The 13,309-nt window shown below is 42.3% G+C and overlaps 1 long non-coding RNA gene across 2 annotated transcripts in view; it reads right to left on the bottom strand.

Annotated features, from left to right (window-relative positions):
* Positions 1–12,867: 12,867 nt before the first annotated feature.
* The window catches only part of LOC145103714 (uncharacterized), a 1,517-nt gene continuing 1,075 nt past the window's right edge, over positions 12,868–13,309 (bottom strand). For both annotated transcript variants that reach the window (XR_013706809.1, XR_013706810.1), the window contains exon 5: positions 12,868–13,100. This is a non-coding gene — a long non-coding RNA (uncharacterized LOC145103714). The remainder of the gene's footprint in view (positions 13,101–13,309) is intronic.

The raw sequence follows: 13,309 nt of genomic DNA, 5'->3' as shown, positions 1-13,309 counted from the left end.
TCTCAGTGTAATGTGACTTCATATCAACACCTATGATATAAATAAACTGAGTGGGTCAGGTTGGGAAACCTGGTGAGTACATAGGATTTTCAACCCACAATAATATAATTATTATGTTTAAACAATCAAACAATCAACCCAATTACCCATCTCCATTATCTTTTTTTTACTCTTAAGGATCTACCCTAAGAATCAACAATTCCTCGTTCATTTATTCCTAAGGATCATCCTAAGGAATCGGCACAAAGTCCATCGTTGCCACGGTTTACACAACAGGCACTAAGTCTACATAGTTGCCAGGGTTTAGGTACCAACTCTACATGGTCACCAGGGTTTAGGCATCAAGTCTGCATGATCGCCAAGGTTTAGGCACTAAGTATGCATAGTCACCAGGGTTTAGGCATCAAGTCTGCATGATCGCCAAGGTTTAGAGTACACCGGCTGAACACATCGTTCACAACACCTACAGGTTGCGAGCCTGCTAGTGTTCCACTGGACTGTCTAGAATAGCCCGTGGTTGTCATCCATACTCTGCTAGATGACGGGGCCAACATTTAGGAACAAGGCTTCTCACATTGTCCACCTCTCACCCTTACCTCATGGTCTATATCACCTCTCAACTCATCATCCAACTCATATTTCATCTACCCATGTTTTACCCAATATATTATGTAGATATAAATACATATACAGTTTAAATCATATAAAACTTGTATAAAATCGTTCATCCAGCATAGATAGCAATTATACAGATAATATGCACACATAGCACGTAGTTTATATAAAATACTTCATATCTATGTGTAAGATGAAAGGGACCATGCACTCACTTGAAAAGGTGGTGATTCCGAACTCAGACAGCGCTTCGCTTCTTAAAAATAATTTCCTTCGACGAAACCTAGTATTATTACCACTAGATTTTAGTCTATTATTCGCCGAGACTAATTAATAGTCTAGCTATTATTACTATTATATAAGTGCTAAACAATACTTATATAACCCATAATAATATCCCAAGTACTTATTATAAGTTCCTAATAACGTTACTATAATTAAATAAAAGCTATATTAAACATAGCGTAGGCGTAGCTCACTTACAACGGGTTTTATAGAAAACCGCACTTTACTTGGAGCAGCGTTCCCGAGCCGAAAAGCTCTTTTTCTCGGAGCCATCGAGCACTCCGGGGCTTCCGCCTCGTGCTAGGGAGGTTCCCTAGGCTTTTCGGGGGGTTTCGGGGCAAGAGAGAGGTTCTAGAGAGAGAGAGAGTAAAGAGAAGAAAGAATGGGAAAGGTGTGAAGAAAATGAGGGTGGAAGAGGTTCTACTTATAGGGTGAAATATGGCTGAACTTGGTGCCACATGTCACCATCTGGTGGCAAGACATGGGGAGAAAGCAATGGCCAAGATTGTGCCACGTCACCCATTTTCGCACAGCACACTTCCGACTTCTAAAATCCGTAACTTTCACATACGAGCTCCGTTTTTGACGTTCTTTATATACACGCATAGGTAAAAATAAGATCTACAACTTTTATTTTGACTCCGTCGGCTAATTCTCGACCGATCTTAAATTTAACAGTACGAGGAGATTATACTGTTAAATGTCCGCGTAAAATTCATAACTTCTACATACGGACTCCGTTTTCGTCTGTCTTTTTATCGTTGAGTTCCTATTAATGAGATCTTCAATTCTCATTTAGGTCGCGTAGGCCAAAAACCGCTCGATCTAAAATTCGAATTTCGGGCTGTGCACTGCTATGCCAAATCTTAGAAAATTCATAACTTCCTCATACAAAGTCAGATTTGAGCGTTCTTTTTTTGTATGTTGTCGGTTTAACGTATAATACAACTTTTGTTTAGATCACTAAGGATAAAAAGTCCTCCATCGTAAATTCACTATTTACGTCTCCCGGTGCCGTGCCGGTTTTGCTGAAAAACTTCTACGAGCCATAACTTCTTCGTTATAACTCGGATTTCGGCGTTCTTTATATGTACAGAAACCTTGAGACATATTCTACAACTTGGGTAAGATTATTTATTCTAAATAGTATTTTGTCGAAAAGTCGTTTTCGACCCTTATTATCTCTAAATTGACTAGCCCGGATCTGCGGGCGTTACATCGGGTACCATCACCTGTCCTGTAGGTGCTAAACTCGGACACTGGGACTTATTGTGTCCCCTATGATTGCAATGGAAGCAAATCAGATAAGATGTTGTGGTAGTGGTAGTAGCTGTACAATCCCTACTCATATGCCCAGTCCGACCGCACTTGAAGCAGCCGGAACTCCCCGCCTTGCACACCCGATCGTGCAACCAGCCACACTTGTCACACCGAATGTGGCTCGGCTGTCCCTAGACATATGATCATAAACCTTGGGCTTTTTGCCCGAACCTGTTGCGCCAGACGCTACCTCTGGCTTCCTCTTCCTCTCCATCTCTAGATCAATCTCCCTCTCACGAGCCCTCGCAATCATGTCCTCCAGCGTCTTGCAGCTGGAGCGGCTCATAAACTGGCGGATATCACTCTGCAACATCTCATGATATTGGGCCTTCTTCATATCCTCATCCGCCACATACTGCGGAACGAGGAGAACGCTCTCCCTAAACTTGGCGGTAATCTCTACCACAGTCTCCGTCGTCTGCTGGAGGTCCTGAAACTCCCTAGCAAGTTGATGCACCTCAATGACAGGTGCGAACTCAGTTCTGAACCTGGTCGTGAAATCACTCCAGGTCATCGCATCCAAAACTGAGTCATCATCAATAGCTCGTCCGATCTCCTCCCACCAATCTCGTGCCCTGTCCTTCAAAAGGCAAGATGCCAATCTGACCTTGTCCCCCCGGCACATCTGCTGGTGCAGAACGCGTTGGCAACATCCGCCAAACATCTGGTACTCGGAATGGGGTCCCGAGCCCCATGGTAGTCGGGAGCTCCACAAGCTCTGAACTCCCTGAAAGTCAAGGTGCGCGATCCCATCATGGCTGCTATCTCAGAACGGAACGCACCCAGCTTCTCATGCAGAAGCTCTAAGATACCCTCCTTGACCGATCCAAAAATCACAGGAGTCTGATCTAGTATGCTGTGTGTGACCTCCGAGGAGATGAACTCCCTGGTCTGCTCATCTAACTGTCCGACTCCAGAGCCTGAGCCCGATCCCTCTCCTGCACCTGAACTACCAACTGCTGGTCTAGGGCGTAAAACCACCATTCTGAAAACACATCATAACAAACGTCTGAATACTAATATAACTGGAGGGATCGCATATACTACAAGTTCCCTGGTCTTATCTCAGCTTTTCTTGATTCGAGTACGGATCCTCTGCTTTCAGTAGTACGGTCTCATACTACCTTCCACATCTATCCGTACTTTCCTCAAGAACTGCCTTGACTCCACCAAGTCCCTTTTACTGCTACGGCTCTCTGCTACTCTCATCCTAGGCTTGCCCTAGGGTAATCACCAACTCACTCTCCGCCATCAGCTGCATAAGAAGTCCCTGCTTTCTTCCCCTAACTAGCTCGTGAATACTATTACATATTACTCAAACTAGATAATTCTTTGAATGAGAGATCCTACCCTACAACGGTTGGACTCAAACAAGAGTTGCGAAATAGAGCTAGACCTGACTTTCTGGAATTATTTAGTCCTTGCAATATGTAATTTAACATATTTGTTTACCAGTTAGTGAAATACAACTAGAACTCCTAAAAGCACAAAGTAAGCAGCATTCGGGCATTGAGTGCACATAATCAAGCGCATACTACTCTGGCTATCACATTGTCTGATCTGTACTAGCATTTAATTCATAAAGCTGATACACATAATACAGGCACATAAGGCATCATTCCTAGATCCTTAGTCCTAATCTAGCATGTTGTTCTAATAAAACTGATAATCATAATATAGCATAACTTGTATGGGTAATTTGGGAGTACTTACTTGAGCTCGGCTGCTTGCATGCACTACACCCTTTTTTCTTTTCAAAGTTCTTTTCTTTCTAAAATACTTTTTGCTTTTTCTAAAACCCTTTTCTTTTCTTAAAACTCCTTTTTTTTTAAATTTATTTTTCCATTTGAAAATATCTATACCAATTCCTTAGTTTGAGTTCAGACACACCCGCAAGTGTGCCCGAATCCCTCAAACCAAGGCTCTGATACCAACTTGAAACATACCAAAAATACGGTCTAAAAATTTCGTTTTCAAAATCATTTAACAAACATAAATATCATCATCATAGTATAAAATCATAAAACATGTATCTCAAGGTCTCATAAAATCTATCAACATATCACAATCTCAAATAAATTATCAGAGTAAACTCCCAGGCTAAGAAAAATGTGGTGTGTGTGCCATGCGATCATCCCGGGCCCTTCCCTTTGCTAGCTGAAGTACCTAAAACCAAAACTGAAAATTGTAAGCACGAAGCTTAGTGAGCTCCCCCAAACTACCACATACCATACAAAAGTACATATAAAAAGTACTGGGCCTTGCCCACTGCATCGGTGTAGCACCTGGTTCCTGGTATGTATTTATTTAAGTAATTTTGCATTTTTTGGCCTGGGACTCGGCGAGTTGAAGGCCCAACTCGCCGAGTAGAAGCGGGATGAGACGCGGGATTTAAGTATGGGACTAGTCGAGTCGGGTCCTGGACTCGACGAGTAGGCTCTGACTGGACAAAACCCTAATCTGAGGGTTTGCACCTTATTTAAACAACCTTATACAGCCTCCATCGCCCCTTTATGCTCCCAGAAACCCTCCATAGCAAACCCTAAGTGTTTTGGTGCAAAATCTAAGGCTTTTGAGTGATTTTGTGGGTTTTGACCACAAGGAAGAAGGAAGAGCATAGAAGGATCAAGAGGAGACTGAAGGATTCGAGTTTGGTGCATCATTTGTAGTGTTTGAAAGGTATAAAGTCTGTACCTTGCTTGCTTATTCGTTAGATCCCTTTTGGGGAGATTTAGGGCTTTTTGAAGCCATTCTTGGTAACCAACCATGATTGCAAGCATGGTTGGGGGTTGAGGCTTCTGATCTAGGTCCATGGAAGGGTTACAAGGCAGAAAAGGGCTGCTTTTGCACCCATGGAAGCCCCCATGCAACTTAAGAGCCTCTTTTAGAGCCTTTTTGGCTCAAAGTCCCATGCATGCACGTAAAGTTCGTAACTTTACGTGCTAGATCGAGTTTAGGGACCTAGATCTATGATTTGGACAAGTGTTGTACATCAGAAATCGAGAAATGAGACTTGTACAACCTCGAATCGGCGAGTTGTTCTTTGGACTCGGCGAGTCCAAGGTTTGACTCCCCTTTTCTGTTTGGGTTCGAAGGAACCCAGTTGAGTGTTAGAAGGGTGCTACAGGGTCCAAAGGAGTGACCCAACGTATTGGACTTAGCCTTTGACCTGGAGTTCATGGGACTCGACGAGTGCTAGAACAGACTCGGCGAGTCCAAGGCAATCTCCTAATAGTTGAAGATGAACTCGACGAGTTGTTCATACAACTCGGCGAGTCAAGGACAGGACGTGTTTATCAGATGAAGGTGAACTCGACGAGTTGTTCATGCAACTCGGCGATTCGGATGAAGGTTCATTCGATGTTCATATAGAAAGGGAACTCGTCGAGTCGTTGCTAAAATCGACGAGTAGAGTCATGGATAAGGACGGGTAAAGGGTTAGGGGCTCGACGAGTTGACGGCCCAACTCGGCGAGTCGGGTCAACTGGAAGTTGACTTTGACTTGGACTTGGTTAGGGGTAAAATAGTCATTTTACCCTAAGAGTAGATATCAGATATTGACTGAGTGATTTGTGGGGATTATAGTCGGAGGATTTCCGGAGCAGCAACAGACAGAGGTTTCCCGCACAGATTATCAGCAGCTATTCGTACGAGGTGAGTTACCTTCCAGTAGCGGTGGGTCTACGGCCACAATGCCGGCCCACCAGTAGGAGTTGTATGATAGATGATTGTCTTTGTGATATTCATCTAGGTTTGCTACTACCTGTTATGTTATGTGCTAGTATTATATGATGTTAGAAGTAGGGGAGATAGTCCCCAAGATTTCCGGTCGATAGGGCCGAAGGGGGTAGTCATACCCAGTCATGCTAGATAGAATATGATTATGTGTTACATGTTATGTGGTAGTAGTAGTGGGTGAAATAGTCCCCAATATCCGGTCGAGAGGACCGAAGGGAAGGCCAGCACCCAGATATGCTAGGCAGTATCCGGTCGAGAGGGTCGAAGGGGAGGCCAGCACCCAGATATGCTAGGCAGTATCCGGTCGAGAGGACCGAAGGGGAGGCCAACACCCGGATATGCTAGGCGGCATCCGGTCGAGAGGACCGAAGGGGTAGGTCGGGTACCCAGATATGCCTGACAGTATATGTATGTTATGTGATTGTATGGTATGCGGTACGATGGGGGAACTCACTAAGCTTCGTGCTTACAGTTTATAGTTTTGGTTTCAGGTACCTCTTCAGCGAAGGGGAAGGAGCTGGCGCGGTAGCAGCACATCATACACACTCGCATTGATTTTCCGCACTTGAGATATTCTGGGATTGTACTCTGACATGATACTATTTTATGACTTGGGTTTTCAGACATGATATATGGGTTTACGGAATGGTATCTTTTATGTGGTTTTCTTATGAATGCTTTTATAATCAGTTAATTAAATGAAATTTTTGGACTCGAAATTTTGGGATGTTACAATCGGGCCCCGCCCGGCATCGGACCGGAGTCCGGAATAACTTGGGCCCCGCCCACTGCATCGGCCCCCGCCCGGCATCGGACCGAAGTCCGGAATAACTTGGGCCCCGCCCACTGCATCGGGCCCCGCCTGACATCGGACCAAAGTTCGGAATAAACTGAACATAACATAAACATGAACATATAACATAATCATATATACTGCATCAGGCTTGCCCGACATCGGACCGGAGTCCGGAACATATCACACATAACATAAACATGCATGAATACCAAATACATCAAGCATACATAACTACTTCTCGGGACCACCCCGACATCGGATCGGAGTCCGGAAACATATAAACTGCATCGGGCTTACCTCGACATACTACAACTACATAATCGGGTCGACATTGGTGCCTTAGACCCATTCCTACTGGAGGAAAAACTCACATCTCCACTGACTGCTGAATAACTCGTGCGAAGGTGGCACCGCCGACTGCTCCAACTACTCCCCGACTATAATGACCAAATAAACATTTAGTCAAAAACTGATGGCTCTCCTATGGGTAAAATGACTATTTTACCCCTTTGATCTAATTTGGGCCATGACCTAGGCCCACTCCTTTCTAGTCCTCACTAGGGCCCATTATGGCCCAACTACTGCTATGCCCCAAGCTAGGCCCAAACCGAGGCCCAAAAACTTAAAACCCACTGACTGAGCGTACGCTGAGCGTACCCATCTGTACATTGCGCGTACTGCTTGAATGGCTTGTACGCTGCGCGTACTGGCGTGTACGCCAAACGTACTCTCCTGTTAAGCCATCGTTTCCAAAACGAATTAATCCCTTAAGACAGAACGTCCAACTTATAGATCTGAGTCTCATGCTTCGTACTAGCCCTTAAAGTTTGTCACTTGGTGGCTTGCAACACACCCTTAGGGCCGGGCCTGGTAGCGAGCCTCCACCAATCATTCGCTCCGGACCTTAGAAGGTTTAAAGCGCACCTGACTTTCTGGTCAGCAGGGCCAAAACAAGTGAAGAAACATCCCTCCACATCAGATAGCCACCTCGTGGCTATGATCGGGTCCTGAACTCCTTCGAAAGTCGGGGGCTTCACATTATTGAAGTCCCGATACTGATAGACCTGCCCTAACCCAAAACCTACAGCAGCCACGACTGCGGAGGCTACAGGAGCAGCCGTCTCAGCAATGGCTGCGTATCGATCATCAAAGAACTCCATCATCGTGGTCTTCATAGACCCGAACATCTCCTGAATCTGTCCCCGGACAATAGTAACCACCTCTTCGTGAATGATCTCCCTGATGCTGTCCTCTAACAATGCTGGCCCACCCTGGCTGCCAGCCCCTGATCCCGACCCAGATCCGATCTCGTAGTCACCGTACTGAAATTACTCCAGGAAGATATCATATAATCCACATATCATAACGGGGAACCAAATCCCAACGAAGTCCTAGGGATTGTGACTTCCTTGCTACGCATACGGGTCCTGTGATTTCAGTAGTACGAGCCTATACTACCTTCCACACCTACCCGTATTTGTCTCAACGACAATCAAAAAGTCCTAACAATACTCATAAGCATAACCAAACACTCAATCCTCACTCCATAGAGGAAAAGCTAAACATCTCATGACTGGCCGGCTGACCCCACATGACTCATGCATGAAACTTCCACCAACCCCGCAACACTCGTGTATGCTAGCCATATATAACACTGGACCCTATCTACATTTGAATATCTGATCCTACCCTAAGCCCTTCATCAAAAAAGAACAGGAAATAAGGCCAGACCACACATTCTCAGGCTATAAGTTCTTAGTTATATATAACCATGATGCTTACACTAAACAACTACAGTAATGATGTCAATTCCATAAAAGCAAGGCCCTAGGCTATCATGCATCATATAATCAGGCAATTCTAACATGCAATTCCTGTAGATCCCTAGCCTATCACTAGCATGATATTCTAACATATCACAATATCAAATAACAGTACGGTATTTTGGGGACTACTTACTGGCTTCGGCTGATCATACACATTGCATCCTCCTTGTTTATTTTGAAAACCGTTTGAAAATCATTTTAAAATCTTTTTCCCTAGTTTGAGACTGGATTCACACTAATGTTCCTCTAATTCACTCAAACCTAGGCTCTGATACCACCTTGCAACACTCATAAAAATACATGAAAATTTAAACTTTTTCAATCAACCAAAAATCATAGTTGTTTACATTGTAGTTTTCAAAACGAGTTTAAAGATCAGAGAAATCCCAAAATCACGAAACAAAACATGAGGATGTGCACGATCACGCCTTCACCTTCCCGCGATCCTCTGAGGTACCTAAAATATAATCCAAAACTATAAGCCCCAAGCTTAGTGAGTTGTCCAAAAATACCAATACATAGCAAATAGTACAGATATAATAACAACATGCAATGGGTCCACAACTAATAAATTGGATTACCCCTGAGCCCACAACTTATGTCTGGCTTGCTCCCCGACGTGGTCAGTCCTCGGACTGAATACCGCTAAGCTCTCAGTACGAGTCTAGCATGCCCTTCCCGGCCCTCAGCTCGTATATGGAATGCTCATGAGCCCTCAGTATGAGTCTGGCATGCCCTCCCTGGCCCTTAGCTCATATCTGGTATGCTCCATGGTTTGCTGGTTATAGCACGGAGCAATACAACCTCAACCCAACCCACACAATATGTTGACGTATAACATATAACATCATATACAGGTAAACATGTAGGATCACAGGTAGTCCTACAGATCTACCAGACTAACATATAAAGACTAGCAAAACAATACTAGCATGCATATCTATCCCATACTCGACATATCAACAATTTCAGGTTATCAAACCAAAGGGCCGGCCTTGGGGCCTTCGACCCGAAAGTACAGTGAGGAAAACTCACATCATAAGTAGTGCATAACTGATAAGGTCTGACTCCGAATCTCATCTCTCGACTCGAATGCCTACAACCACCATGTGACCAATCTCATCAAAATCCCGAAATACCCAAATTTCCCTCAAAAGTCAAACTTGGTGAACCATGGTCAAAGTTAGAGTCAACGGTCAAGGTCAACAGTCCATGTTGACCCAACTCGTCGAGTTTCTATAGTACTTAGAAGGTCGAGAAAACCCTAGCGAACTCATCGAGTTGGCTGGAAAACTCGCTGAGTTTTCCCCATCTTAACACATTCATTCCTTTTATCGAATCTAAGGCTTCAAAATGTAGATCTGATACCCTGGAGCTGGAAAACGACGTAAGGTTGCCAACTTCGCTCATGCACGCCAAAAAGAAGCTATAGAACTCATGAAAGGCTTGATAAAGGACTTAATGCATGGATGAGGCCTAGAACCTAATAAAGCTTGCAACTTAAAGCCAAATGAGGCTACAAATGACCAGATCTAAAGTGACAACCAATAAAATAGTCAACTCCTTGAACAACCTGACAATGAGCCAATAATCATAATAAAACTTCAAGGAAGAGATCTAAGAAATAAAGAAGCAAGGGAAAGACTGCAACAAATGGGGAGGTTCTGGATCTATAGCCTTCATTTCAAACTAGACACCTCAAACTTCAAGGCTCCTTCAAAAGAGTACCAAAAATCAACTATCCAAGCTCTCCACAAGCTCACACACTCAACTTTGGAAGATGATACACGAAATTAGGGTTTCTGGACAGAGGAGGCTGGTAAGGAGGCTAGCCAAGGGACTTAAGGCCTTTAAATAGGGTGCAACACCCTAAAAATTAGGGTTTCTTTCTCAGCTGCCAACTCGCCGAGTTGAGGCACCCCGACTCGCCGAGTTGGGTCATTAATATCCGCGGCCAAAAGTCACCCTACAACACGCCGAGTTGAGGCTTCTAACTCGCCGAGTTCCCAAGGAAAAACATGTTTAAAGAATCAAATTTCATACCTGAGGATTAGGATGTTACAAAAAATTTTGAAACTTGCTCAGTAGTTTCATAGATCTTATTAATCTTCATATTTGTCACTTTTTGGTCACTTTAGTGCATAAAGTCTAGATCTTGAAAGTTTGTAACCTTGTTATGGATAAAGTTGGAAACTTTATCCATCTAAACATCATATTGATTCAGATATGACAGTTGGAGACTTGGACTTAATGGATTAGTTTGAGAAATATGCATTTTTGGTCCCTTTGAAACTTAAATACTAGATCTTAGTTGTTTAGACCATCCTAATGGATGAAATTAGAAACTTTATCCATTATGGAGTTACTAAGAACCATAAAAATGAGATGTTTGTCCTTATATCGCTTCCATGTAAGAGTCGTGATGTCTTAATGGATTATTAAGTTAGGGTTTTAGCTTTTGGGCTTTGTCTAGCCATGGAAAGTCATAAAGGTGGAAACTTTATGACTTAGAATGATGTTATGTGTCTAGATCTGAGTTTGGACGAGAGGTATTTAAGGAATAAGTTCTTAATATGAAGTTTTGGATTTAGACGGAGTACGCTAGGCCTACCAATGGGTACGTTGCGCGTACCGGGTTAGAGTCCCATGGTTTTGGATGAGATGCGACTACGCCCAATGTAGTAGCTGAGTAGGCTGGGCGTACTCAACCAACTTGACCTTCCCTTGACTTTTTTACTTGCTGACTTTGAACTTTGACTTAGGGTTTAACAAAGTTTGCCTTAGGGACATTTTGGGTATTTTAAGTAGTATTTTGAGACTAGGTTATTGTTTGTTGTATAGGTGACCTGTAGAGTCAGCCGTTAGAGCTGTGATCTCTTCAATTATCTTTTCAGACTATGAGGTGAGTTTTCCTCATTGTACTTGTAGGTCGAAGGCACTAATGCCGACCCACTGGTTTATATATCTTGGTATATTGGATTGATGTTATGCTGGTTATATGATAGATTGGTAGATATGTATGATTACCTGTGTTCACTGAGCAAGTGTTAGATTGGTGGATTTGTATGATTACTTGTATTTGCTGGTTATTGATTGTTATTGTATATGTCGACATGTTATGGTTTGTTGGGCTGAGGCGGTTCTGCTTTGTGCTGAAGGCCAAGATATCCGGGGTGGTCCAGATAGATTGTAGGCAGGCGAGGCGATCCAGTCAGGCCGAGGACCCGAAGAACGGTCCAGATAGGCTGAAGGCCTGCAAGGTGGTCCAGTCAGACTGAAGGCTCATACATGCATGGTTTTATCTGTATTAGTTGTGTGTGGTATTTTAGAAAAACTCACTAAGCCTTGGCTTACAATGTAAGTTTTATGTTTCAGGTACTTCATATTATAATATATTTTTAAGGGTATATATTATATTAAGCATTTTTTTATTATATTTTTTACATTATGAAACACAAAAGAAATATTATATAGCATGCTTAATTGGTAAAATCTTTTGGAACTAAATCTTCATACTCTAATCTTTCTCTTCTAATAAATAAATCTGCAATATACCACATGTCATCCTCTAAAAGAATTACTTTGGCTTTCTTTACCACCACACCTTTTCCTCCACTAATAAAAACCCTAAAATATTTTGTACTCATAAAGGTCCAATTTTATACGGTAAATATCTGAAATTATAAGAAACGAATTATTTCTTATGTTTTTCTTCCAATAATCTGATTTCTGATTTTGTTATTCATTTTCTTTAAGTTTCATATTATGGCCTTAGAATAATGGAACATGTTTGATTTTGTTGGGGTGAAAACCTGTTGATGTTGATACTTGTGTGGTCTAATTTTTTTTTTATTGATTTCCTATCTACGAAGACACTACTAGAAAACTGGTGCAATAGCTACAGCACAATCCGTAGCTATTCCGTAGCTATAAGCGGATAGCTACGGAATTGCTACGGAAAAATGTCTGTAGCATAATGGCCCGTGGGAAAATTATAGCTACGGATTAGCTACGAAATCGCTACAGAATAGCTACGAAATTTTCCGTAGCTACCATAGCTACGGAATAGCTACGGAAATAAATAGCTACGAATTTCCTACAGAATAGCTACGGAATAGCTACGGAAGTGGATAGCTACGGAATAGTTACGGAAATAAATAGCTACGGAAATCTGTAGCTATTCGGTAGGTAACTTTGTTTTATTTTAAAAAAAATATATTTAAAATTTTAAAAATTTCCAATTTTTTGTCAAATACCACATTCAACTCACAATTGTCCCAAACTAGGTAAAAGAAACAACATAAAAACGTGAATTTATTAGCATAGATGCACCAACATTTATATAATGTTATAATTAATATAATGTTCTAAAACGGGCTGTTATTCTACTTAACTCTTCTCTCACTGAAGAGGCTGCTGCTGAGGTACTTAGTCTTAACAGTTCCCGTTTAATCTTGACAGCTTTGGAATCTGCTTACATCAACTCGTCTGTTGAGAGAGTGCATTCCCTTCGTGATTCTCTGCGAAGCATTTCAAAAGGTATCAGTATATACCAATAAATGAAAAAGTATAATCTACAATAGATGTTACTATGATGTTTTATGATTGAAACATATATGAATTGTAGTAGTATAATATGTGAGATATTAAACACTATTATTATACAATTTGGACATATAATTAAAAGATTAAATAACATAATCATAAATACAACCAATGGGAACATGCA

The sequence above is a fragment of the Lactuca virosa genome, chromosome 4, assembly GCF_052849685.1.
Source record: "Lactuca virosa cultivar CGN04683 chromosome 4, Lactuca_virosa_CGN04683_v6, whole genome shotgun sequence".
In the NCBI taxonomy this organism is placed as follows: domain Eukaryota; kingdom Viridiplantae; phylum Streptophyta; class Magnoliopsida; order Asterales; family Asteraceae; genus Lactuca; species Lactuca virosa.
This window is presented reverse-complemented; position numbering and strand designations above follow the sequence as displayed.